At 44.5% G+C, this 23195-nt stretch overlaps 3 long non-coding RNA genes across 3 annotated transcripts; 2 read left to right on the forward strand and 1 right to left on the reverse strand.

The window, feature by feature from the left end:
• The first annotated feature begins 873 nt into the window (after positions 1-873).
• Positions 874-1702, forward strand: LOC310755734. The gene is made up of 2 exons (XR_014544486.1): positions 874-1050; positions 1522-1702. It is a non-coding gene; the product is annotated as an uncharacterized lncRNA (long non-coding RNA).
• A 10356-nt stretch (positions 1703-12058) lies between these two features.
• On the reverse strand, positions 12059-16946 carry LOC310755740. The gene is made up of 2 exons (XR_014544493.1): positions 16743-16946; positions 12059-12375 (listed from the first exon to the last, which is right to left on the reverse strand). It is a non-coding gene; the product is annotated as an uncharacterized lncRNA (long non-coding RNA).
• Positions 16947-17138: 192 nt separating this feature from the next.
• LOC310755737 lies at positions 17139-22162 on the forward strand. The gene is made up of 4 exons (XR_014544489.1): positions 17139-17742; positions 17989-18147; positions 20215-20322; positions 21977-22162. It is a non-coding gene; the product is annotated as an uncharacterized lncRNA (long non-coding RNA).
• Positions 22163-23195: the final 1033 nt, after the last annotated feature.

A 23195-nucleotide genomic window follows, 5' to 3' on the forward strand; every position in this document is an offset into this window, starting at 1 on the left:
TTCAATGCTGTCAAACTTCCCAAAGAATGATCTGACAAATCTAACATTGTGGAAAGAATTCAGCGTTGCTAACAGAAACGTTCCTGAATTCCTAACTGCCCAACAGAATGATCTCCCCATCTTCATTTCAGTTCTGGGGGGTTTTCATGACTTGCCCTCTGAGTCAACATGAATGGGGAGCACAGTGGGAGGAGAGAAAGTTCTTTTGTGCTGGCAGGAATCCTTGCACTGGTTTCCAGTGTGGGCTGTGGACTCTAGCTTCAGTCCCACACCCATAATATGTGCCCCCATCTCTCAGGCTTGGATATAGTGTGTCTATCTGTGGCAAGGAAGTCTTTGTGCCTTCAGCTCTTTGCATGGAGTCTTCTCCAGATTCTGGAACCCTGTGTGATCTGGAACTCTAACCATTTCGGATACCGTGCTTTGTTTTACACACTCGTTCTGATCCACTCTGCTTCTGGCAGAGCTTGTGAGAGTTCCATCTTCAGGTTTTTTGTTTTAAATCAAATCCGTATTTTGAAATAGCAACCTGATCTGTGTAACCTGCATGAAATCTTATCTGCTTTGTCGATATATAAAATCTGCAGGTCTGTCCCAGTTCAGGTTCGAGAGAGGCTTGAAGAAGAAGAGGAGTTTGGATTTGATATCCCGCTTTATCACTACCCTAAGGAGTCTCAAAGCGGCTAACATTCTCCTTTCCCTTCCTCCCCCACAACAAACACTCTGTGAGGTGAGTGGGGCTGAGAGACTTCAGAGAAGTGTGACTGGCCCAAGGTTACCCAGCAGCTGCATGTGGAGGAGCGGGGAAGCGAACCCGGTTCCCCAGATTACGAGACTACCGCTCTTAACCACCACACCACACTGGCTCTTGCAGGTAATGGTTCAGGTTTTGTTGCAGTTCAAGAAAATAAAAGTTCATTCTGCGTTTTAGCTCATGTTCGATTTGACACTCCCTCATCCCCAAGCTTACTAGTAAATCAAAGTGCTTCCTGGAAAAGAGGTGAGAAGGAACTTGGAAGAAGATCAAGATATGTCAGTGTGAAGGCAGCAGTGAGCATATTATTTAATATTATTATTATTATTATTATTATTTATTTAATTAATTTATATACTACCCTATACCCGGAGGTCTCAGGGCAGCAATGAGTGTTAATTAAGAGAACAGGATTCTTTCTGGTCAATGTAGTTGACCAATGTGTGTGTGTGATGGGGTTGGGAGAAGCTAACAAATATATAAAATGCATAAACTGCAGATGAGATATTGAACACAACTTATTAGGCCTTTTTTGTGTGCAAAGCAATTAATACCCCCCCCGAAATATAGTTTGAATAAGCGATTATAAAAGCAAACCCTATCTCAAGGTACTGTCTCCCCAGAAAAAAAGGACAGCCTTAAATTGTCCTGCAGAGAGTGAACAGATGTTTTTGTCCTTTTAGAAAAAGATAATAAAGAACAGATGTCTTGCAATTACTGTATAAGCCAAGTGTCGTTGTTGTTTTTTATTTCTCCTGTTGCTTCAGGGAAGGCAACTTGGATAAGGCCACCTATCAAGTTTAATGTATCCAGAGAAACAGCAGTTTGAGAAATCCCCAGGAGGACTTCTCAACAGCAGTGCCTAGCCCAATTACATCAGTGCAATTCAAGATGACACTGACTCGAATGGTTCTCAGTATTATGTTTATATTAAAGATTTTAATTGGATACCAGCGGCTGGTTTTGAAACATGGTGACCAGGCTTCCCTTACATCAGCCTCAGTGTGGATGCAACTTCCTTTTCAAAACAGACTTTAGGTAAGGCAACTGGTAATAGAAGAACAGTCCCGCCATTTTAAGCCTAAGAATTACATAGCTAAAGTGCTTGTTAGAGTGGCACCCATGGGCGCCAGTTTACCTGCCAGTACCCCTTACGGGGAGACTCTTGAGAGTCCCATGGACTGCAAGAAGATCAAACCTATCCATTCTGAAGGAAATCAGCCCCGAGTGCTCACTGGAAGGACAGATCGTGAAGCTGAGGCTCCAATACTTTGGCCATCTCATGAGAAGAGAAGACTCCCTGGAAAAGACCCTGACGTTGGAAAAGATGGAGGGCACAAGGAGAAGGGGACGACAGAGGACAAGATGGCTGGACAGTGTTCTCGAAGCTACCAGCATGAGTTTGCCCAAACTGCGGGAGGCAGTGGAAGACAGGAGTGCCTGGCGTGCTCTGGTCCATGGGGTCACAAAGAGTCGGACACAACTAAACAACAATAACCTCTTACGGTGCCCAGGAAATGTCTCAGTAAACATTCCTTTTAAAAATCCTAAGTGCACCAGAGACTGTTTGCTTTTCCTGCGCAGCTCCTGTTTCCATCAGCTCAGCCTCTTCTGCACTGAACACACAACCCTTAAACGTGCCCACATTTCACTGGATCCCAGGACAGGATGCCCACCCTCTCAGCCATTCTGAATATAGGAGAGGTGCAAAGAGCTTTTCTCTGTGAGTGTCAGGGACCGTGCTGAGGAGGAATGGTGGGAGTCTCTGTCTCCCCCTACTTCTGAATCTTCCCAGGAGCAGGAGGACAGTATAGATTTGGTACAGTGGTTTCCAGAGGGGCATAGTTCAGAAGGCAGAAGCTGGGAAATACTGTGTGATGGTTCTAGGGGTTGCTCGTGCGTAAGCCGGTGCAAACACCCAGCTGTATTGCCTGAGTGAACCTTTTCTGTCCGGACAGCCACTCACCCGTGGCTGTCTCAGTCGCTGGCAGAATCCGTCAGTGGGCGTTTCTTAAACTTCCTCCAGCAAAGAAGCTCTTTGACGCCTAGTCTACTCCTACTCTCTCTGCGCGTAGGCAGCGGAGGACCTCTACTCTCCCCGCTGGTCCCCAGCAAGGAGTCATGGAACCGCCTCGCCGCTTCCCCCATCTGCCCCCCTTCTCCACTGGTGCTACGCTGATTCTCTTCCCCAGAAGATGGGCTGCCTCTCCCAATCCCGGGACGCTCTCTGGAATCCCTCTGGATTTTGCTCTCTCCCTCCGGCACTGATGGCAGTTCCCTGACATACTGGATGGGGAACAGCTAGGGGAAGAAAAACTGGGAGAGAGAGTAAACAGATTCACAGTCTCTGAGCATTCCTCCGCTCAGCCCAAGGTCAAGAAGAGCTCAGAAAGTGTCAGAACAGAAAGCACAGAGGGTACAAGCTCAGATTACAAGATGTAGGAATGACATAGATTAATAAGGATGGAAGGGGGTGTAATCCTTAATTGGGAGCACCTCCATTTCTAGGAGATGTATTCTTTGTTTTCTCACTGTGATTATTAAAGTTTCCTAACTGGTAAGATGTTCCTTTTGTTTGATCGTTTTATTTACTGCCACAGAGGGGAGGAAGCCAATTCCCCGAAGCCTGACAGTGAGCAACTCTGGTGGTGACTGACATAGGTGCCCATTTCCTCAATGATGGGGGGGGCATTTTGTGGTCCTGTCTCTCTTTCTGCTGGTTTGGACATGGCAGCCATTTTGTGTTATGCCACACACCCACAAGGCTTTCTCAAAATATCAAATGTGCCCACTGGCTTACAGCCCCTGCTATATGGTATAACATACCCTCCAACATTTCTCTGATGAAAATAGGGATGTCCTATTCTATTATTATTATTATTATTATTATTATTATTATTATTCCCCATCCATTTGACTGGGTTGCCACTCTGGGCAGCTCCCAATTTATATAAAACATAATGAAACATTAAACTTTTTAAAAGACCCAAGACCCTTCCCTATACAGGGCTGCCTTCAGGTGTCTTCTAAAGGTTGTATAGTTACTTATCTCCTTGGCTCAGGGGTCTCATAATTCCATACCCTCCAACATTTCCTTGATGGAAATAGGGACATTCTAACATACTCTCCAACATTTCTCTGACAAAAATAGGGACATCCTAAGGGAAAGCCACAGAGCCTAGGACTTGCTGATCAGAAGGTCGGCAGTTTGAATCCCTGCGAAAAATGGCATTTCTGTTCACTGCTCGGCTTAGTCATGCTGGCCACATGACCCAGAAGCTGAACGCCGGCTCCCTCGGCCAATAAAGCGAGATGAGCGCCGCAACCCCAGAGTTGGTCATGACTGGACCTAATGGTCAGGGGTCCCTTTACCTTGAAGGGAAAGCAGGACTTTGCAGGATCAAATCAGAAACCAGGACAGCTTCTGTACACCTGGGACTGTCTCTGGAAAATAGGAGCATTTGGAGGGTCTGGTATGCAAACTACCTACTGAGGTAATAACTTGAAACTTGTCATACATGATCTACCTGATGAGGTAGCCTAACTTAGCTCACAATGTTGTTCTGAATGTGGGCAGGGGGTGGGGGTGAAGACCAAAAACACAATCTTTTGCAAAACAGAGGATGGAGTGGTTGCTTTTTATGGCGTGATTTCATCATACCGTGCTTTTCCTTTATTTCATTTTTCATATGTCCTGTTGTACAGCAATCACCGTCGTCGTCATCTGGAGACGCAATCCCTTCAGTATAATTTATTGCAGAAGTGTGCACAGAACTTAACTTTATGAGAATGTTTGATGACAAAACTAGCCGATGGAGAGCGCAGCAACTCACAGTTTGTTGCTGTAACAACAAATATTTAGTGTGCCCAGTTTTCTGTCCATTATGAGCCTCATATATAAACACTTCACAATACAATCAGGTTTTGCAATATCTTTTTAAAAGAAATGATGCAAAGGGCAGTCTTCTATTGTTGCACAACTGAAATCCTGTCTGGGTATGACTTTTGATATATGAGCCCATAGTACCAACAGTGGGGAATGTGCCAAAAGGAAAGGTTAGGTTTTCGAAGGAAGAATTGAGAAACAGCTCCCTGGAGAAATTCTTCAGCATGGGAGGGACTTTTTCTCAGTATGGGCTAAGGAGAACGCTCACATTGTTCTGGCTTTAAATCTGTAGGAGAAATTCAGTATCACACTAAAACAAGCCTTATGTCAGTGCAAGCATTTCTGCTTATCTGATAGAATAACCTCCTCTCCCCCTTATGTTGTTCTGGGACTCTCCCACTAGAAGCACTACTTTGTTGAATATGGCCCTCTGAATCTCAGTCTTTGTGATGGGCCCATGGCTAACTTAAGCCCCATATATTTTAATGGGTTTATTCTAAGGGATGTGTATTTGGGTTTCTATGAGGCAAGACACGGTTATTGCAGCAAGAGACTTTATTTCAAAAATTTATATACCTTGTAACCCCATGGGAGACAGTAAAGTTTAAAACATGCAATAAAGTTAAAAGTAGTTAATAGTAAAGGTAAAGGTAAAGGTTCCCCTCCCTGTACGGGCCAGTCGTGTCCGACTCTAGGGTTGTGCGCCCATCTCACTTAAGAGGCTGGGGGCCAGCGCTGTCCGGAGACACTTCCGGGTCACGTGGCCAGCGTGACGAAGCTGCTCTGGCGAGCCAGCACCAGTGCAGCACACGGAAACGCCGTTTACCTTCCTGCTATAAAGTGGTACCTATTTATCTACTTGCACTTAGGGGTGCTTTCGAACTGCTAGGTGGGCAGGAGCTGGGACCGAGCAACGGGAGCTCACCCCGCCGTGGGGATTCGAACCACCGACCATGCGATCGGCTAGCCCTAGGCGCTGAGGTTTTACCCACAGCGCCACCCGTAGTTAATACTAACCTTAAAATAAGAAAACCGATTTGAAATGCCTGCTGAAATAAAAAGGTATTCATCAGGCACCAGAAGTATCTGTCAGTTTGCATGTCTTAGTACAGAAAGTATTGATATGATGTGTAGAGATCTTTCCTAGTCTAATTAATTCAAGAGGGTTCTGGAAGCTTCTCTGTATGAAAGAAACAAGCAGAAGGTTCATGATGTTTGGGTTATTCCTTCAGAGAAGCTGAGTACAGCTGGCTTGAACTGGTTCTGTTATCTCTTCTGTCAAGGTCATGCTGACTACAGTAGTACCTTGTTTGTCGAACGTAATCCATTCTGGAAGACCGTTCGACTTCCGAAACGTTTGACAACCGAGTCACAAAGAGCGGTCAGCAAAGTCAATGGAGAAAAAAGAAGCTGTTTGACTTCTAAGGCACGTTCGAAAACGGAAGCAATTGCGTTCAGGTTCTGAAACATTCGGCTTCTGAGACGCTCGAAAACCGAGGTACAACTGTATAAAAATAGGCCAGAAGGAGCCTGGATTTCACTTTCTCTTTCTATCTCTCTTCCTTCTGGTGTGGTGTTCTGTACATAGTATGCTTGGTGTTAAAGCTTATGATGAGTTATTGTAAGTTTAGGTTAAGTCTGCTGCAACTGGATTTCTTATGGACAGTGCCAATCCTGAATGTATTGGATGTGTGACCATTATGCTTATTTGCTTTCAGTAGCAGTAAAGCTCTGCTGGATGAAATACAACTGCCTCTGGTTTATTTTTTAGGAATCCTGCAACGTGTTTAAGTTTTTACTCTGCTAACTATACATTGGAATCTTCTCTGGATCAATATTGAGTAGAATTCCATGACAATATCTTCCCTCTCCTGTCTCCAGGAACCCTAAAAATCAGCACCGGAGGGTGAAAACAAGGTAAGCAGTGGCAAAAATTTGCCACCCTCTTCTTCCATTAGCAGGTGTCTCTGCTGAAGCAAAAATGGAAGAAGCATCCTTTAGATTTCACCCCTGTGCTTAAGGAAAGGTACCCACAGCAGGAGCAGATGAGAGAAGAACCACTTACTCTTAATCTGGTGGGTTTGGCTTCTGAGGAACCAGGAAGCAAAACTCTGAAGGAAGTAAAGGTGCAATCTGAGTCTTCAGGCGTGCATGACAAGAGTGTGTTTTACATTACGCTGGAAATCTCTCGCAAAACCACAAGAGGTAATATGTCACGAAAGAAGCCTCCGTTAACAGCTGTGTTCCTGGCTCCAGAACACAGCGAAGAAGAAGAAGAAGAAGAAGAAGAAGAAGAAGAAGAAGAAGAAGAAGAGGAGTTTGGATTTGATATCCCGCTTTATCACTACCCTAAGGAGTCTCAAAGTGGCTAAGAATCTCCTTTCCCTTCCTCCCCCACAACAAACACTCTGTGAGGTGAGTGGGGCTGAGAGACTTCAGAGAAGTGTGACTGGCCCAAGGTCACACAGCAGCTGCATGTGGAGGAGTGGGGACGCCAACCCGGTTCCCCAGATTATGAGTCTATCACTCTTAACCACTACACCACACTGCAGATGGGAGAATCAAAGTTTCTGCACCATACAGCTTTTGGGGTCTTTGGCCCATGATCCTCGGCCAATGGTTTTCAGGGTCAGATCACACCCCCTGTCACTCACTGCTCCTTTGTTCTCAAGCAGAAAGGCTTTTGCATGTGCCGTTGAAAAGACGAAACAATTGATGACATGCATATAGCCATTTAGTTTTTGAGAACTTCAAATAAATTTACTCCGGCAACTTCAAGTGCAATTCAAGACAGCCACCCTAAAAAAAATGCACTGCTTTCTTAAATGAACCAGCCTCCCAAAGTCCCTTGAAAATGAATTTAGCTGAAGTCACTACGTTCAGGATGAGCTGGTTTTTTATCCTAAGATATGAGAACTGGATCTCCAGTAAGCCATGAAACGTTACGTGTGTCTTAACAGTTCTATGGAACTGTTGCAAGAAGGTACAAAATGAGTTATTCTGCAAGTGTTTTAAAAACTATGAAGACTAAAGTCTCCTGTGTCTTATAATGGCAAAAACTGACATATAGATAATGTTGCACACTGGAAATTGAACCATAATTATTTTGATTTCTCCTGAAGCAAGATAAAATCTTTGTCCTGCAGCATCCACCGCCAAATGCTTGACGTCTATGTTTCTGCCTTTTTCATTGATGTAATTTTTCAATTTCCTGTTTGCGTCCAAGCTTGATTTATTTTCCATTGGTTTTTGTACGACTGAGAACGTTTAAAAGCTTGGCACTTGGGCCTCTCTCTCTCTCTCTCTCTCTCTCTAACAAATTATTTTGTCTGCATAAGTCTATTTTGCTTTTTGATCACCTCATTGTTTTCTGGAAACAATGAAGCAAATGAGATTGAAAGAACAGCTGTGAACAGCTGGGCTCTTTGGCCAGGTGTCTGAGGTTTTGAGCTTCCAGCCTTTTAGGAGTTAGTCATTCTTGAGAGACTCCACAGAATTAAGTCCAGATGGGCATAGATTTCCCCTGTTGTATAAACTGGGTCAATATAAGGAGTATTTGATTTAAAAGACATTGGAGAAAACTTCAGTTATTATGGAATTAGTAGATATACCACGAATATGTCATGTGGGCAGCCAGATGGGTGTGGTATAAATAACAAATAATAATAATAATAATAATAATAATAATAATAATAATAATAATAGTTGTTGTTGTTGTTGTTGATGATGATGATGTTGCCTGTGGGGTTCTCTGGACCCTATGAACACTACCAGAGTGCATTTTTTCACCATATGAAACTATTCTTTTCATACACAGGGAGCTGTGTGCCCTGTAATAATTGGTCAATGTGTTGTTGTTGTTGTTGTTGTTGTTGTTAATAAACCACCCATCTGACTGGGTTACCCCCAGCCACTCTGGGCAGTTTCCAACAAATTAAAGCACAGTAAGATGTCAAACATTCAAAACTTCCCTATGGAGTGCTGCCTTTAGATGTCTTCTAAAAGTCAAATAGTTGTTTACATCCTTGACATCTGATGGGAGGGCGTTCAACAGGACAGGTGCCACTACCAAGAAGGTCCTCTGCCTGGTTCCGTGCAAATTCACTTCTGACAGAGAGGGAAAAGCTAGAAGGCCCTCAGAGCCGGAGCTCAGTGTCCAGAATGAATGACGGGGGTGGAGACGCTCCTTCAGGTATGCAGGGCCAAAGCCATTTAGGGCTTTAAAGGTCAGCACCAATATTTTGAATTGTACTCGGAAATGTCCTGGGAGCCAATGTAGATCCTTTAAGACCGGTGTTATATGGTCCTGGCGGCTGCTCTCAGTCACCAGTCTGGCAGCCACGTTCTGGATTAGCCGTAGTTTCCAAGTCAGTTTCAAAGGTAGCCCCATGTACCGTGCATTGCAGTAGTCCAAGCGGGAGATAACCAGAGCATGCACCACTCAGTATATGTATTACAAGCAAGCAGCCACTGTACCTCTCATGGCTTTTCCTCATTAAAGAAAAAAAAATATTACTTACTGAGATGAGCTGTGACCCCAAATACGGTTTCACTTGTCCAGCTATGTTCAGGTGACTTCCTCCCTTGAGCCCCATGTCAAAACTTCCAAATTAGGTTGGCCATGTTAGGCCTTTTGAAGTCAGCTGACTGGTTCTCCTGTTCCCCACTCTTTGCCACCACAACCCATGGTTAACTGTGTGTTTCAAAATGAAATACAGTGGTACCTCGGGTTAAGTACTTAATTCGTTCTGGAGGTCTGTTCTTAACCTGAAACTCTTCTTAACCTGAAGCACCATTTTAGCTAATGGGGCCTCCTGCTGCCACCGCGCCGCTGGAGCATGATTTCTGTTCTCATCCTGAAGCAAAGTTCTTAACCTGAAGCACTATTTCTGGGTTAGCGGAGTGTGTAACCTGAAGCGAATGTAACCTGAAGCGTATGTTACCTGAGGTACCACTGTAGGCCTTTAAAAGCCTCTGGCTCTTTATATGTTATGGGTACATTCAGGAAATAGTAGCATGCGAATAATGGCCTATAAAAATTCACTGGAGTCTCTGAGGGCAACTAAAATGCTGCCAATTGTCCAAAGGCAATGGTCTCTTGAAGTCCAATCCAAAACAAATAGCCCGTGGAAACAAGAATGTGGACAGGCCAGACACCATGAGGAAAATCATCGTAGAATGTGATAAAATCAGGCACCTAGAACAGGGGCGGAGATTGTGCCAGTGAACCTGCATATCTATAAGTCACCCTGTATTTAAACTGTTTATGCATGCTCTCTCACACAGTTTAAAGTGGATAATTATCAGAGATAATTAAACACAATTTGAAAAATAGCAACCCAATGCTGAAACCCCAGTCAGAATCGACGACAGCGGGACCCCCAAGGACGTGAATGGGATATGGTACAGCAGAAAATATACTCTCTCATGTTCAGGAAATGAACATGGTCATTTTTTGCAGAACTACATATGCGGAGAAGCTGAGATTGACTACGGTTGTGCAGTATACACGCCTCGTGTTATCTCATGTCTTGCTATGTTTCCAACTTCCATCTGCCCATGTATTTGTTTTGAGCTTCTGACAGGGCCCAGGGCCCCCAAACATTTTCAATGAAGGGGCCGTGCTCCCCCGAAGTGCGACGGCGGCTGCGGACGTATGCTGTGGTGCATGGTGACATTGCTTACACACAGTGTGTTGAAGTCTTGCGGCCCCGGGCCCCTGCAATCATGGGGGCAAACTGGAACCACTGGATAGGCCTCTATGGGTAGCTATCCACATCTGACAATATTTGAACCAACTGGATCACGGGGAGCAGTCATGGAGCCAGAGGTCAGCATCATTGTGAGGAACCTGCTGAGGCACAGGACTCAGTGGGAAACTCATGGCCAATCCCATGAGCCCTCGCTCCTCTTCATTGCCCTTGCAAAAGCATCATTCACCGGATCCATGTCACTGTGGGATACAGGAATATAAGAATCTGTCTTTAAAACCAATCAGATTAAACCAAATAAACAAGGAATATTCAGTGTTATGTTGTAATGTAGGGGATGCCAGAAAACCAGGAATTATGTTCACATGTGATGAGATTGTAAATATGTTTTAAGGGAGGGGGGATGGTGTTTAAGGAGATAACAGAAATCAGTGGGTTAAAACTGACCGAATGTCCAGAGGTAGCATTATTATCAATTTATGACGGGGTGGAAGGTTTGCAGGCTATGAAGGACCTGCTCACAAATTTATTGACAGCTGCATGAATTATGATAGCTACGAAGTGGAAGGGGCAAGCAGAATATAAAATGGAAGAATGGTATACAGCGGTGTGGGATATAGCTATTAACGATAAATTAACACGTGCCATTAAGGTAAGACGGGGAATATGCCGGAGAAATGATTTTGAGGAGATACGGAAGGTGTTTGTAGAATTTGTTGAAACGGAAAAGGGTCAAACCATCGCAAGAGGTGTTGAAATTTTGGGAGGTTGGATAGTTACAATGGAATGGTCTCGGTGGCGGGGTGCACAGTTTTATTCTTATTTATTTGTGATTATTACTTTGTCAAAATAAAATAATAATAAAAGGAAAAAGGAAAGGGAAAAAGAAAAGTCAACAAGAAAGAAAGAAAGAAAGAAAGAAAGAAAGAAAGAAAGAAAGAAAGAAAGAAAGAACCTTTGGTGTCCCTGGCTTAGTATTATTGTCTACAATGATTGGCAGGGATTCTCCAGAGTTTCAGATAGGGAATGTTCAGAGCTCTACCTGAAGTTGCTGCAAAGCATCCTGATAGGAAGAAACTGCCTTATCTCAAGCCAGGCCATTGGTCCATCTAGCTCAGTATTATGGTAGCTCTCCATGGTTCCATCCATACCTGGAGAGGCAAGGAAGTTGAACCAGGGACATCCTATATGAAAGGCATGATGCTCCGCCACTGAACTATGTCCCTTCTCCCAGCTAAGGTGTTTCGATCTTTCTAAAGAAAGAGCAGGTTATTAGTAGCGGGTGGGGTGAACTAAATAATAAAGAAATCACAAGCATTGCAGATGGATTTCAATTTAATGTTCGTATTCTGCTTTTCTGTTAAGTAACATTGAGCTCAAAGCGGCTCATGATAACGACAGTGCTAAAAATTAACAGTCACAATTGCGATCATAATATCAGAACCGCAGTAGCATGTAAATAAAGCAAAAAAAGAAACCCCACAAATTCGTCAAACAATGAATGCAATGTAGCATAAACTCATAGTGATTTGATATATCAGAAATATATATATATATATATATATATATATATATATATATATATATATGTAGTCTCTCTGGGAAGGGACTTCTCCCAGGCAGCAAGATAGTCCATTTTTCTTTTCTTTTTTAGCCTCGGCTTCTTTTTCAGTCTTTATTGCAAGATATCTGTTTGCGCACAATGTCTACAGAATTGTTGTTTTATTAAAAAGCTTGGCAATTCAAAAGCAAATGAACAACCTTTCGGAATAATCTTGCCGTTGTTCAGTTTTGTTTTGTGAATATTCGTGAATAGTATTTTGGACAGCGCGGAATTGCAGTGTGTGTGTGGAAGAATTGAAAAGACAATAATGCAATCTTCCTGCTCAAACACAATTCAGGATAAGTGTGCCCTCCATGGCTCAGAGAGATGGCTCCTCTTGCAGTTTAAGACGGGTTGAGATGGGATCTTTATGGAAGTGATCACTTGAATAGCCTCTACTTTCTCATGAATTGTGTATATACTGCAGATAAAATAGATAAGAATGCACCTCTGAAGCAGGAAATGGTTTATCCACTGCACTTAAACATTTCCTGAGAGGACAGAGCTGTAGCATAAACCATGAACAATAACAGAGGAAAATGGTTTCTCTCTTCAAATACTGAGGAGGGAATAACAGCATTGACCAAAAGCATGTTTAAAATAATGGATTTCTTTCCTATCAGGGGGTGCATATGTTTCTCTCGTTTTGATGGTGAAGGACTTGGCTTGAAAAACCACTTCTGAATGAGTGTGGTCTTCTGTTGCCACCTGCTGGTTTGAAACATGCCTTGCAGCTTGTACAGAGTTGATTTGTTCGACTTATATTTGCAACAGCTGATCCTTACTTGATTTTGTACCAGAAGAACAAAACCAGATGAAGACTGTACAAGACACAAATCTTCCCATCTTCTGCCTTGATAAGACTATTTGCCTTCACCTTCACCTTCACCCTGGCCTGGGCCAGGGCTTTCGCGTTCGCCATCACCTAGGCCCGTTCTTTCATCTTTGCCTTCGCCTTGGACCGGGCCTTTGTGTTCGCTTTCGTCTTTGTCCTGACCCGGGTATATAACTTGGCCTTGGCCCTGGCCTTTGCCTTTGCCTTTGCCTTCTCCCTGGCCCGGGCCTTCACCTTCACTTTCACCCTGACCCAGGCCTTCACCTTCACTTTCACCCTGACCCAGGCCTTTGCCTTTTCGCGTTTGCCTTTTGCCTTTTGCCTTTTGCCTTTTGCCTTTTTTGCCTTTTGCCTTTTGCCTTTTGCCTTTTGCCTTCTGCCTTTTTTGCCTTTTTTGCCTTTTGCCTTTTGCCTTTTGCCTTTTGCCTTTTGCCTTCTGCCTTTTTTGCCTTTTGCCTTTTGCCTTCTGCCTTTTTTGCCTTTTTTGCCTTTTGCCTTTTGCCTTCTGCCTTTTTTCCCTTTTGCCTTTTGCCTTTTGTCTTTTGCCTTTTGCCTTTTGCCTTCTGCCTTTTTTGCCTTTTGCCTTTTGCCTTTTGCCTTTTGCCTTCTGCCTTTTTTGCCTTTTGCCTTTTGCCTTTTGCCTTCTGCCTTTTTTGCCTTTTGCCTTTTGCCTTCTGCCTTTTGCCTTCTGCCTTCTGCCTTTTTTGCCTTTTTTGCCTTTTTTGCCTTTTGCCTTCTGCCTTTTTTGCCTTTTGCCTTTTGCCTTCTGCCTTTTTTGCCTTTTTTGCCTTTTTTGCCTTTTGCCTTTTGCCTTTTGCCTTTTGCCTTTTGCCTTTTGCCTTTTGCCTGTGCCTGTGCCTGGGCTTTTGCCTTTTGCCTTTTGCCCTTTGCCCTGTGCCCTGTGCCTTTTGCCTGTGCCTGTGCCTGTGCCTGGGCTTGGGCCTTTTGCCTTTTGCCCTTTTGCCCTTTGCCCTTTGCCCTTTGCCCTTTGCCCTGTGCCTGTGCCTTTTGCCTTTTGCCTTTTGCCTTTTGCCTTTTGCCCTTTGCCTTTTGCCCTTTGCCTTTTGCCCTTTGCCCTTTGCCCTTTGCCCTTTGCCCTTTGCCTGTGCCTGGGCTTTTGCCTTTTGCCCTTTGCCTTTTGCCTTTTGCCTTTTGCCCTTTATAATAATAATAATAATAATAATAATAATAATAATAATAATAATAATTTTTTATTTATACCCCGCCCTCCCCAGCCAAGGCCGGGCTCAGAGCGGCTTACAAGCAATAATAAAAACAAGATGAATGATTACAACTTAAAAACAAAAATAAAAAACAACATTAAAATAATGGAACATTAAAATATTAAAATGTAGCCTCATCGCAGGAGGAGAAGGAAAAGAAAAAAGAAAGAGAGGGAGGGAATCAAATTGGCTCCAAGCCAAAGGCCAGGCGGAACAACTCTGTCTTACAGGCCCTGCGGAAAGAAATCAGATCCTGCAGGGCCCTGGTCTCGTGAGGCAGAGCGTTCCACCAGGCCGCAGCCAGAGTTGAAAAGGCCCTGGCTCTGGTTGAAGCCAATCTAACTTCCTTAGGGCCTGGGACCACAAGGGTGTTGTTATTTATGGACCTTGAGGCTCTCCGTGGGGCATACCAGGAGAGGCGGTCCCGTAGGTACGAGGGTCCTAGGCCGTGAAGGGCTTTAAAGGTCAAAAGCAGCACCTTAAATCTGACCCTGTATTCCACCGGGAGCCAGTGCAGCTTGAAAAGCACTGGGTGAATATGCTCCCATGGCAGAGACCCCGTGAGGAGCCTCGCTGCAGCATTCTGTACCCGCTGGAGTTTCTGGGAGAGCTTCAAGGGCAGCCCCGCGTAGAGCGAATTACAGTAGTCAAGCCTGGAGATGACCGTTGCATGGATCACTGTCGCCAGGTCGGGGCAGGAAAAGTAAGGGACCAACTGCTTGATGCGGCGAAGGTGGAAAAATGTCGCCTTGGCTGTTGCTGTAACTTGCGCCTCCATGGAAAGGGAGGCGTCAAGGATTACACCCAAACTCTTAACGGAAGGCAATGGCACTAATTGGGCCCCCGCAAGAGAAGGGAGTTGGTCCCTCATCCCCATGCCATCCCGACCTAGCCATAGGACTTCTGTCTTTGAAGGATTTAGTTTCAATCGGCTCCCACGAAACCATCCAGCCACAGCTTCCAAGCATCTGGTCAGTGTGTTCGGGGCCGAGTCGGTGTGGCCATCCATCAGCAGATAGAGCTGAGTGTCATCAGCATATTGGTGACAGCCCAGCCCAAAGCTCCGGATAATCTGGGCAAGGGGGCACATAAAGATGTTAAAAAGCATCGGGGAGAGAATTGCGCCCTGTGGCACTCCACACACCAAGGAGTGGCGCGACGACATTTCCCTCCCTAGTGCCACCCTCTGTCCCTGACCAGAGATAAAAGAGCACAACCAGTTACGGCTATGCCCTGTATCCCCACATCTGCGAGGCGGTGGTCCAGAAGATCATGATCGACCATGTCAAAGGCTGCTGACAAATCTAAAAGGATCAGCAGTCCTGACCCGCCTCGATCCAGTTGTCTACGGAGATCATCTGTTAGGGCAACCAGAGCCATCTCCGTCCCAAAACCAGGACGGAAACCGGACTGAAATGGATCTAATGCCGATGTTTCCTCCAGAAACCTACCAAGCTATTCAGCAACCGCTCTCTCAATTACCTTACCCAGGTATAGAAGATTTGAAACTGGGCGGTAATTGGATAGGTCTAAGGGATCTGATGAAGTTTTCTTTAAGAGTGGACACACCACTTTGCCTTTTGCCCTTTGCCCTTTGCCCTTTGCCCTTTGCCCTTTGCCTTTTGCCTTTTGCCTTTTGCCTTTTGCCTTTTGCCTTTTGCCTTTTGCCTTTTGCCTTTTGCCCTTTGCCTTTTGCCTTTTGCCTGTGTCTGTGTCTGTGCCTTTTGCCTTTTGCCTTCACAATGGCCTGAGATTTTGTCTTTGCCTGTGCCTGTGCCTGTGCTTTTGCCTTTTGCCTTTTGCCTTTTGCCTTTTGCCCTTTGCCTTTTGCCCTTTGCCTTTTGCCCTTTGCCCTTTGCCCTTTGCCCTTTGCCCTTTGCCTGTGCCTGGGCTTTTGCCTTTTGCCCTTTGCCTTTTGCCTTTTGCCTTTTGCCCTTTATAATAATAATAATAATAATAATAATAATAATAATAATAATAATAATAATTTTTTATTTATACCCCGCCCTCCCCAGCCAAGGCCGGGCTCAGAGCCTGTGCCTGTGCCTGTGCTTTTGCCTTTTGCCTTTTGCCTTTTGCCTTTTGCCTTTTGCCTCTGCCTGTGCTTTTGCCCTTTGCCCTTTGCCCTTTGCCCTTTGCCTTTTTCCCTTTGCCTTTTGCCTTTTGCCCTTTGCCCTTTGCCTTTTGCCCTTTTGCCCTTTGCCCTTTTTGCCTTTTGCCTTTTGCCTTTTGCCTGTGCCTGTGCCTGGGCTTTTGCCTTTTGCCCTTTGCCCTTTGCCCTTTGCCTTTTGCCTTTTGCCCTTTGCCTTTTGCCTGTGCCTGTGCCTGGGCTTTTGCCTTTTGCCCTTTGCCTTTTGCCTTTTGCCCTTTGCCCTTTGCCCTTTGCCCTTTGGTTGGCGGGTATGGTAGGGCTGTCATATGTCCTGAATTTCCTGGACATATGGCAGTTGGAAACAGTGTCCAGGCAGAAATGTCTGGGAAGTCTAGATTTTCCTTAAGAAAAACCCAAAACTTCATGTTTGTTTGTGTTTTTGAAGTTTTTGAAAAAAAAGCACAACTTTTGTGTCTGGATTTTTCACTTTTTGAAATATGGCAACAAATTTTCTCTCTTTGAAATAGGACGTCCCTATTTTCATCAGAGAACTGTTGGAGGGGATATCTCTATTTTCATCAGAGAAATATTGGAGGGTATGGACTAGGACATCCCTATTTTCATCAGATAAATGTTACGTAGAGGTCTTTCACAGCTTTCCCTGAAGATGACAGAAAATGAATCTGGGATCTTCTCCATGCAACAAATATGCTCTTCCATTGAGCTACACAGCCCCTCCTCTCTAATCATAGACTACTCAGCTAGACTACTCAGCACCTCTGTGACATCTCTGTCTGCCAAGGCTCATTGTGACATCATAGTATATCAGCCGCCCATGGCTGGATGATGCTCATTCAGCAGCTTAACAACTGCAGATACCATATTTGTAAGCAAGCAAATGAAAACACTGGTCTGGCACCAAGATGACTCGGGTTCAAATTAATTCCCAGTTAAGTGTGAGCAATGTGCTACTTTTATGGCTGGAAAGTACCTGCATACTCGAGCAAACACTGAACAGGACAACGGATCGTTCAGAATAACAGTGTGCTAGTCAAAGTACAAAACACTATCCGCAGACAGATCTAAGTCTACAGTTCCCAGGGCTTTTTTTATAAAAAAAAATGAGCTTGAAGTAAAAGAATAGAAGAATAATCGTAATAATCATTGTTGAGAAACAGGATTCTGACTTCATAAATGTGAACAATAGAGAGGGCACAGGCTTAATAACGAAGGAAAGGTGGAGGACAAGTCACAAAGGATACTAAACATGTAAATTTTCTATTATTATTAAAAGTCTGCTATTTATCATCTTCTTCTCCAATGAGAAATATGTACAGGAAACATTCCCAATGTATTATGTCCAATGAATTCCCTTCATGATTTACATACTGCACAACTGTCCTGTTTTAACTGGGACGTCCCAGAATTACAGGAACCACCCTGGCTCCTGATCCCATCCTGGGATTTCAGTTAACGGGGACCAAAAGACATGCATCTCTTGCTTCTGCACTTTTTTGGTTCTGCACCTTCTCTAGCTGCCCAGAACCTGCCGGTCAGTCTTCTGTTGCCCATTGCCACACCCGCACAAGGAGGGCTGCAGTGGTGTACTTGTGGCAGCCAGACAGCAGCAGTTAGCAGGTGAGTGGACAGGTGGTGTCAGCAAGCCAGCAGATGGGGGGGCAGCAGGATTGTGGTAGTGGGGTCCTGATTTGCCCTCCTGAAATGTTGACAGTATGGATCCATCAGCCACCTTATGCTTCTCCAGATTTTCGGAATAGGAACTCAAGGTTGCGTAGAAAAGGGGTCAACTGAATGACATTCCTTATCAGAAAGCATAATAAAAAAAAGACTACCGTAATCACCTGACAACTTTCCTTCCCCCAGTTGCAGAAGGAATGGGAGAATGTGGATGCTGAGTTCTCCTGCAGTCCCTGAAGACTGAACAAGATGCCCAGCCTACCTGTATGTTGCCCTGTGGGACAAATAGAGATTGAATGACTTCCCCAAGGTCATAGAGAAAAGCTTGTGGCGGAAACAGGACAGGTTTGCCAGAAGCCCCATTCTATTCTAGTATATAAGCCCTCTCATTTCCTTAAAATGCATCTATGATATTTCCCTGAACCTGCTTAATCCTTTCACTGTAAGCTGCTGAAGCTTTGCTTATATGAAGCAGGAGCCTGTTGCAATAATGCTTATGGCTGCTGCTGCTGCTGCTGCTGCAGGAATGAACTCTTGATTCTCAGTAGAGTTCCTGCGATTGGCATGAGTGTGGCTTTAGTATCACAGTTCCCACAGTGCCAGATCTGTGACCAAAAGAATCAGAGAGTCAGCAAGCTATCATGCCGAGTCTCAAGCAGAGCCCAGTGAGACATATTGTAGGATATTCCCAAGCAATATAGCCAATAATCTGGGATGGTGGGAATTGTAGATGATGATGATGATGATGATATGCTACCCATCTGACTGGGTTTCCCTCAGCCAGTCTGGGTGGCTCTCAACAAAATATTGAAAACACAAAACAGCATCAATCATAAAAACTTCCCTAAACAGGGCTGCCTTCAGGTGTCTTCCAAAAGTCAGGTAGTTGTTTATTTCCTTGGCATCTGATGGGAGGGCATTCCACAGAGCGGGTGCCACTACCGAGAAGGCACTCTGCCGGGTTCCCTGTAACCTCACTTCTCGCAGAAGGCCCTCTGAGCTGGACCTCAGTGTCCAGGCAGAACGATGGGGGTGGAGACGCTCCTTCAGGTATACTGGGCCAAGGCCATTTAGGGCTTTAAAGGTCAGGTGCCAGGGACTGTGCTGGGGAGGGCTGCACTGAGGAGGAATAGTGGGAGTCTCCCCCTCCCCCTGCTCCTAATCTGGATCCTGAATCTTCCCAGGAGCAGGAGGACAGTATAGATTTGGAATAGTGGTTTGCAGAGGGGCATAGTTCAGAAGGCAGAAGCTAGGAAATACTGGATGGGGAACAGCTAGGAGAAGAAACACTGGGGGAGAGAGGGTTAACAGATTCACTGTCTCTGGACAGCATTCATCCACTCTCCCCAAGGTCAAAAAGAGCTGAGAAAATGACAGAACAGAAAGCACACAAAGCACAGAGGGGACAGGCTCAGATTACAAGAAATAGAAGGGATGTGGATTAATAAGGATGTAAGGGGATGGGATTCTTAATTGGGACCACCACCATTTCTAGGAGATGGGTTCTTTGTTCTCTCACTGTGATTATTAAAGTTCCTAACTGATAAGAAGACTCCCTTCCCTTTGTTCTGCTTATCTACTGCCACTGGGGAAGGAAACCAATTTCCTGAAGCCTGACACTGACACCAACACCAACACTTTGAATTGTGCTTGAAAACGTACAACACTTTGGTCCTCCTAGCTGAGACTATAAATGGTAACTGCACCTAACTTGTATATAGTGGAACACTGCGCAGAATTTTCACAGGCTGCATTTTGTGGCACCTTGGCCACGATGTCCACATTTCCTTTTCCTGTATACCCATATTTGTGTGGGTATCTTTTTGTATATAATACCTTCTGGCTAAGGATAACATGCCGTGCATTTAATGGAGCGGGCTGTAGTCCAAGTACAGTTATGCCACAATAAATCTGTTTGTCTCTCTATGCCACACAATCCTTTGCTTCTTTTTTTGACTGCGCCAGACTAATACATCTAACCCCCTCTATAATGCGTCCCTTTTAAAATCAGTAGTCTTAAGCACCAATGTTCTTACAGCGCTGATAACAGACAACAGGAGACTGTCTGGCAGCTAATCCCATCCTATCCTATCCTTTACCTGTCTTGCTGAGCTATTGTCCTGCATATGGCACACCCAGACTGCTGACGTCTTTGCTTCTCTCCTTCCCTTCCTCTTCCCACTAAGCTTTGGTGGATTTCTTTCTCTATATCCTCCAGCTATTCTTAGCAGCCCCACTGCGATCTGCTGGCAAAAGCAGCTAAACCAATCAACCTGTCTTGTTAATGATGATGACTAACCACCACCACTCCAGTCAACAAAGTCGGTTGGTGTGATCAGCTGGAATTCTTAACAGCCCAGTGCAAGAGTTTTGAGAAGTTGTTTTTAGGGAGTTGTTTTGCTTCCTTGAAAGGTTGGGCCAGATCCCTGCACAGATATGAAACCAACAAGATCAGGTTTAGCAAACACACACAGGTCCCGCTTTCTGAGCACAATGCATTCCCAGGAAATCATTCCTTAGGTGAGTGTTCACATAACGAGTCAATGATTTCCATTGATTTCTATAGGGAAATTTAAAATCTGTTCCCGACTGTGGAATATTGACCTCAAAATAACAAAAAGCAAAGACAAAACAGGAAAACCCTCTGAAACTTTGTAAAAGGCAAACAATGAAGATGAGATACTCTCTTGTTTGTCCAATCTCTCCTCCTTCCTCCCCACTCCCTCCCTCCATGGTTTCTGGCAAAATGGCTGCTGTGGACCACAAAAAGGTATGGCTTGTTTAAGGCCGCTTGTTTGTTTATAGTACTACACACACCTTGGACAGGCCTGAATCATCCATTTGAACCAGTAAATAAATCCAAAGTTGTGTTATCTCTGAATACGAGGCTGTGTGCATCAAGAGTAGTTATTTCTCACAAAAGACTTCACTTCCAGTTATGACCACCAGATGGCCTACAAATAAAACACTCATTACCTGAAGTGCACATCCCTAAGTAAAGCGAATGGTTTTGAAATGGCATATATAGCATTCGTTTTCAGGAGGAAAATTAGGTTTTAAACCACACCCGGGGATCAGCTTGACTTAAGGAGGACTGCAAACAGCAGTGCCACCACTGTACAAGTATATGGGGAGATGTAATAATGAAAAAACGGACCCCCTCAGTGTGGTCCTATGTGCAAAAAGTTTGAAGACTACTGTTCCAAAGAAACTCAGAAGAGAACATGGCTAGCTTATCAATGAATGAGTGCTCTAGAACTGGTTTGACATTCTCCCTTTATGTGAGATTTTATAGCCACACAAGAGAATGGGGTTCTTCAAAGGGCTCGTCTACACTTCTACTCGTCTAGCCACTGCCCCCCTGCTTTTTTAATCACCAAATCCAAGTAAATGTCAATCAGGTTTTCTATGGATTGTTGTTTGCTCTGATTCAGCAGCAAAGAGCAGGTTTCGTCAGGGAAAGTGGAGGGAAACCTCTTATACCAATGCATGGGTACCAATGCATCCCAGAAGTGTGGATGAAGCCTGATGCGTGTTGTTGTTTGATATGGATTTAATTGGGACTTTTTAGTCAGCATTGCTAAATGGCGTTGCTTTCGTTTCATGATAGCTTCTTTGGATTAAAAATTCAACGCATCGATAATAATAATTCTGCATGTATTTCTAGCTAGAAGCCAATGATTCCAATATGCATTTCATTCCTAGAGATGGGGGAGAAATTTGGTTCATGTTTCAACACAAGCCTACCAACTTTCTGAAACAATATTTGAACCACAGCAAAGCCAACCTTTAAAATTCGTACTTTTCTGAATTTTGCAATTCTGCTCTCCAGCCACATAACAAATACAAATGTGATTGCACTAGGGCAGGCATAGGCAAACTCGGCTCTCCATATGTTTTGGGACTACAACTCCCATCACCCCGAGCTAACAGGACCAGTGGTCAGGGATGAGGGGAGTTGTAGTCCCAAAACATCTGGAGGGCCGAGTTTGCCTATGGCTGCACTAGGGTAAAGGGTGCATAAAAAGGCATGTGTTGGTGAAAATAGCATACAGAAAGCACTATATTAGGGGAAATAGCCTAAATGTGTATATTAGGGGGGAAAATGAATACGAACACCTGTATATTGGAACAAATTGGTGAGTTTTCATGAGGACTTTTTTTTAAAAAAAAGGAACTTACATGAAAATGTGGGGGAACTGCACTAAAGGTTGGAAAACTGAAAAGCTGAGAGAATCCAAACTTGTCAGATTCTCCTGTTTCTCCTCATTCCTTTGTCTGGTCTCTGAGAGGCTCTGATTAGAAGATTCGTGATTTCCAAATTAAATTGTATTCAGCACCAAACTAATGAGACAGCCCACAAATAAGCCTTTGTGGAAGCAGGTCCCTCTGGAGGCAAATGGAGCACCTTTCACTGTGAGATGCATTGCTTGATGCTCAAACATTTCGTTTTCCGTCCTGAAACAACCTACGCCTAATGCTCAATTTCACTAAGTTCCTCTGACCCTGCCCTTGCACTGCAAAGAAGCTTATACTTACACCGGCTTCAGAGCCCCCTGATGACCTCTGGCAGAGACAAGGAAACGATTCTATGCAAACCACCCCAATTCTGTTATTTGCAGGCTGGGCATCAGCACCCAGCATGGTGGGGCAAATGCCAGGGCCCATGGGCACATAATGGCAGCAGCCAGAGCAGCTTCTTCTTCTATGGCGATCACTCAAAGCTGAGTAAGATCATCTTCCATAAAAACAGTTGTAACAGTGAGTCCGTAAGTGATTGTGGAGGCCAATTCTGGATCCACACGTCCTTCCACAGTGGGAACATAGGTTTCCAGGTGGGAGTTGATCACGGCAAGGGTTTGCCAAGTGTGCCTTCCTCTTAGCACGTGTCTCCCTTTCGTCCTGAGTTCGAGTGTCTTCAAAGCCCATGACACCTTTGGTAAAGGCTGTTCTCCAACTGGAATGTTCGCAGGCCAGTGTTTCCCAGTTGTCAGTGTTTATACTACATTTTTAAAGATTTGCCTTGAGAGAGTCTTTGAACCTCTTTTGTTGACCACCAGCATTACGCTTTCCATTTTTAAGTTCGGAATAGAGTAGTTGCTTTGGAAGACGATAATCAGGTATCCACACAACATGACCAGTCCAACGAAGCTGATGTTGAAGAATCATTGCTTCAACACTGGTGATCTTTGCTTCTTCCAGTACACTGGCATTAGTTTGCCTGTCTTCCCAGGTGATGTGTAAAATCTTTCGGAGACACCGTTGATGGAATCATTTGAGGAGTTGGAGATGGCGTTTATAAGGGGTCCAAGTTTCACAAGCATTCAGTAAGGTTGGTAGTACAATAGCTTTGTAAACAAGCATTTTGGTTTCCCTGCGAATGTCCCAGTCCT

The sequence above is a fragment of the Podarcis filfolensis genome (genome assembly GCF_964270895.1).
Source record: "Podarcis filfolensis genome assembly, chromosome: 2".
NCBI classification, from domain to species: Eukaryota; Metazoa; Chordata; class Lepidosauria; order Squamata; family Lacertidae; genus Podarcis; species Podarcis filfolensis.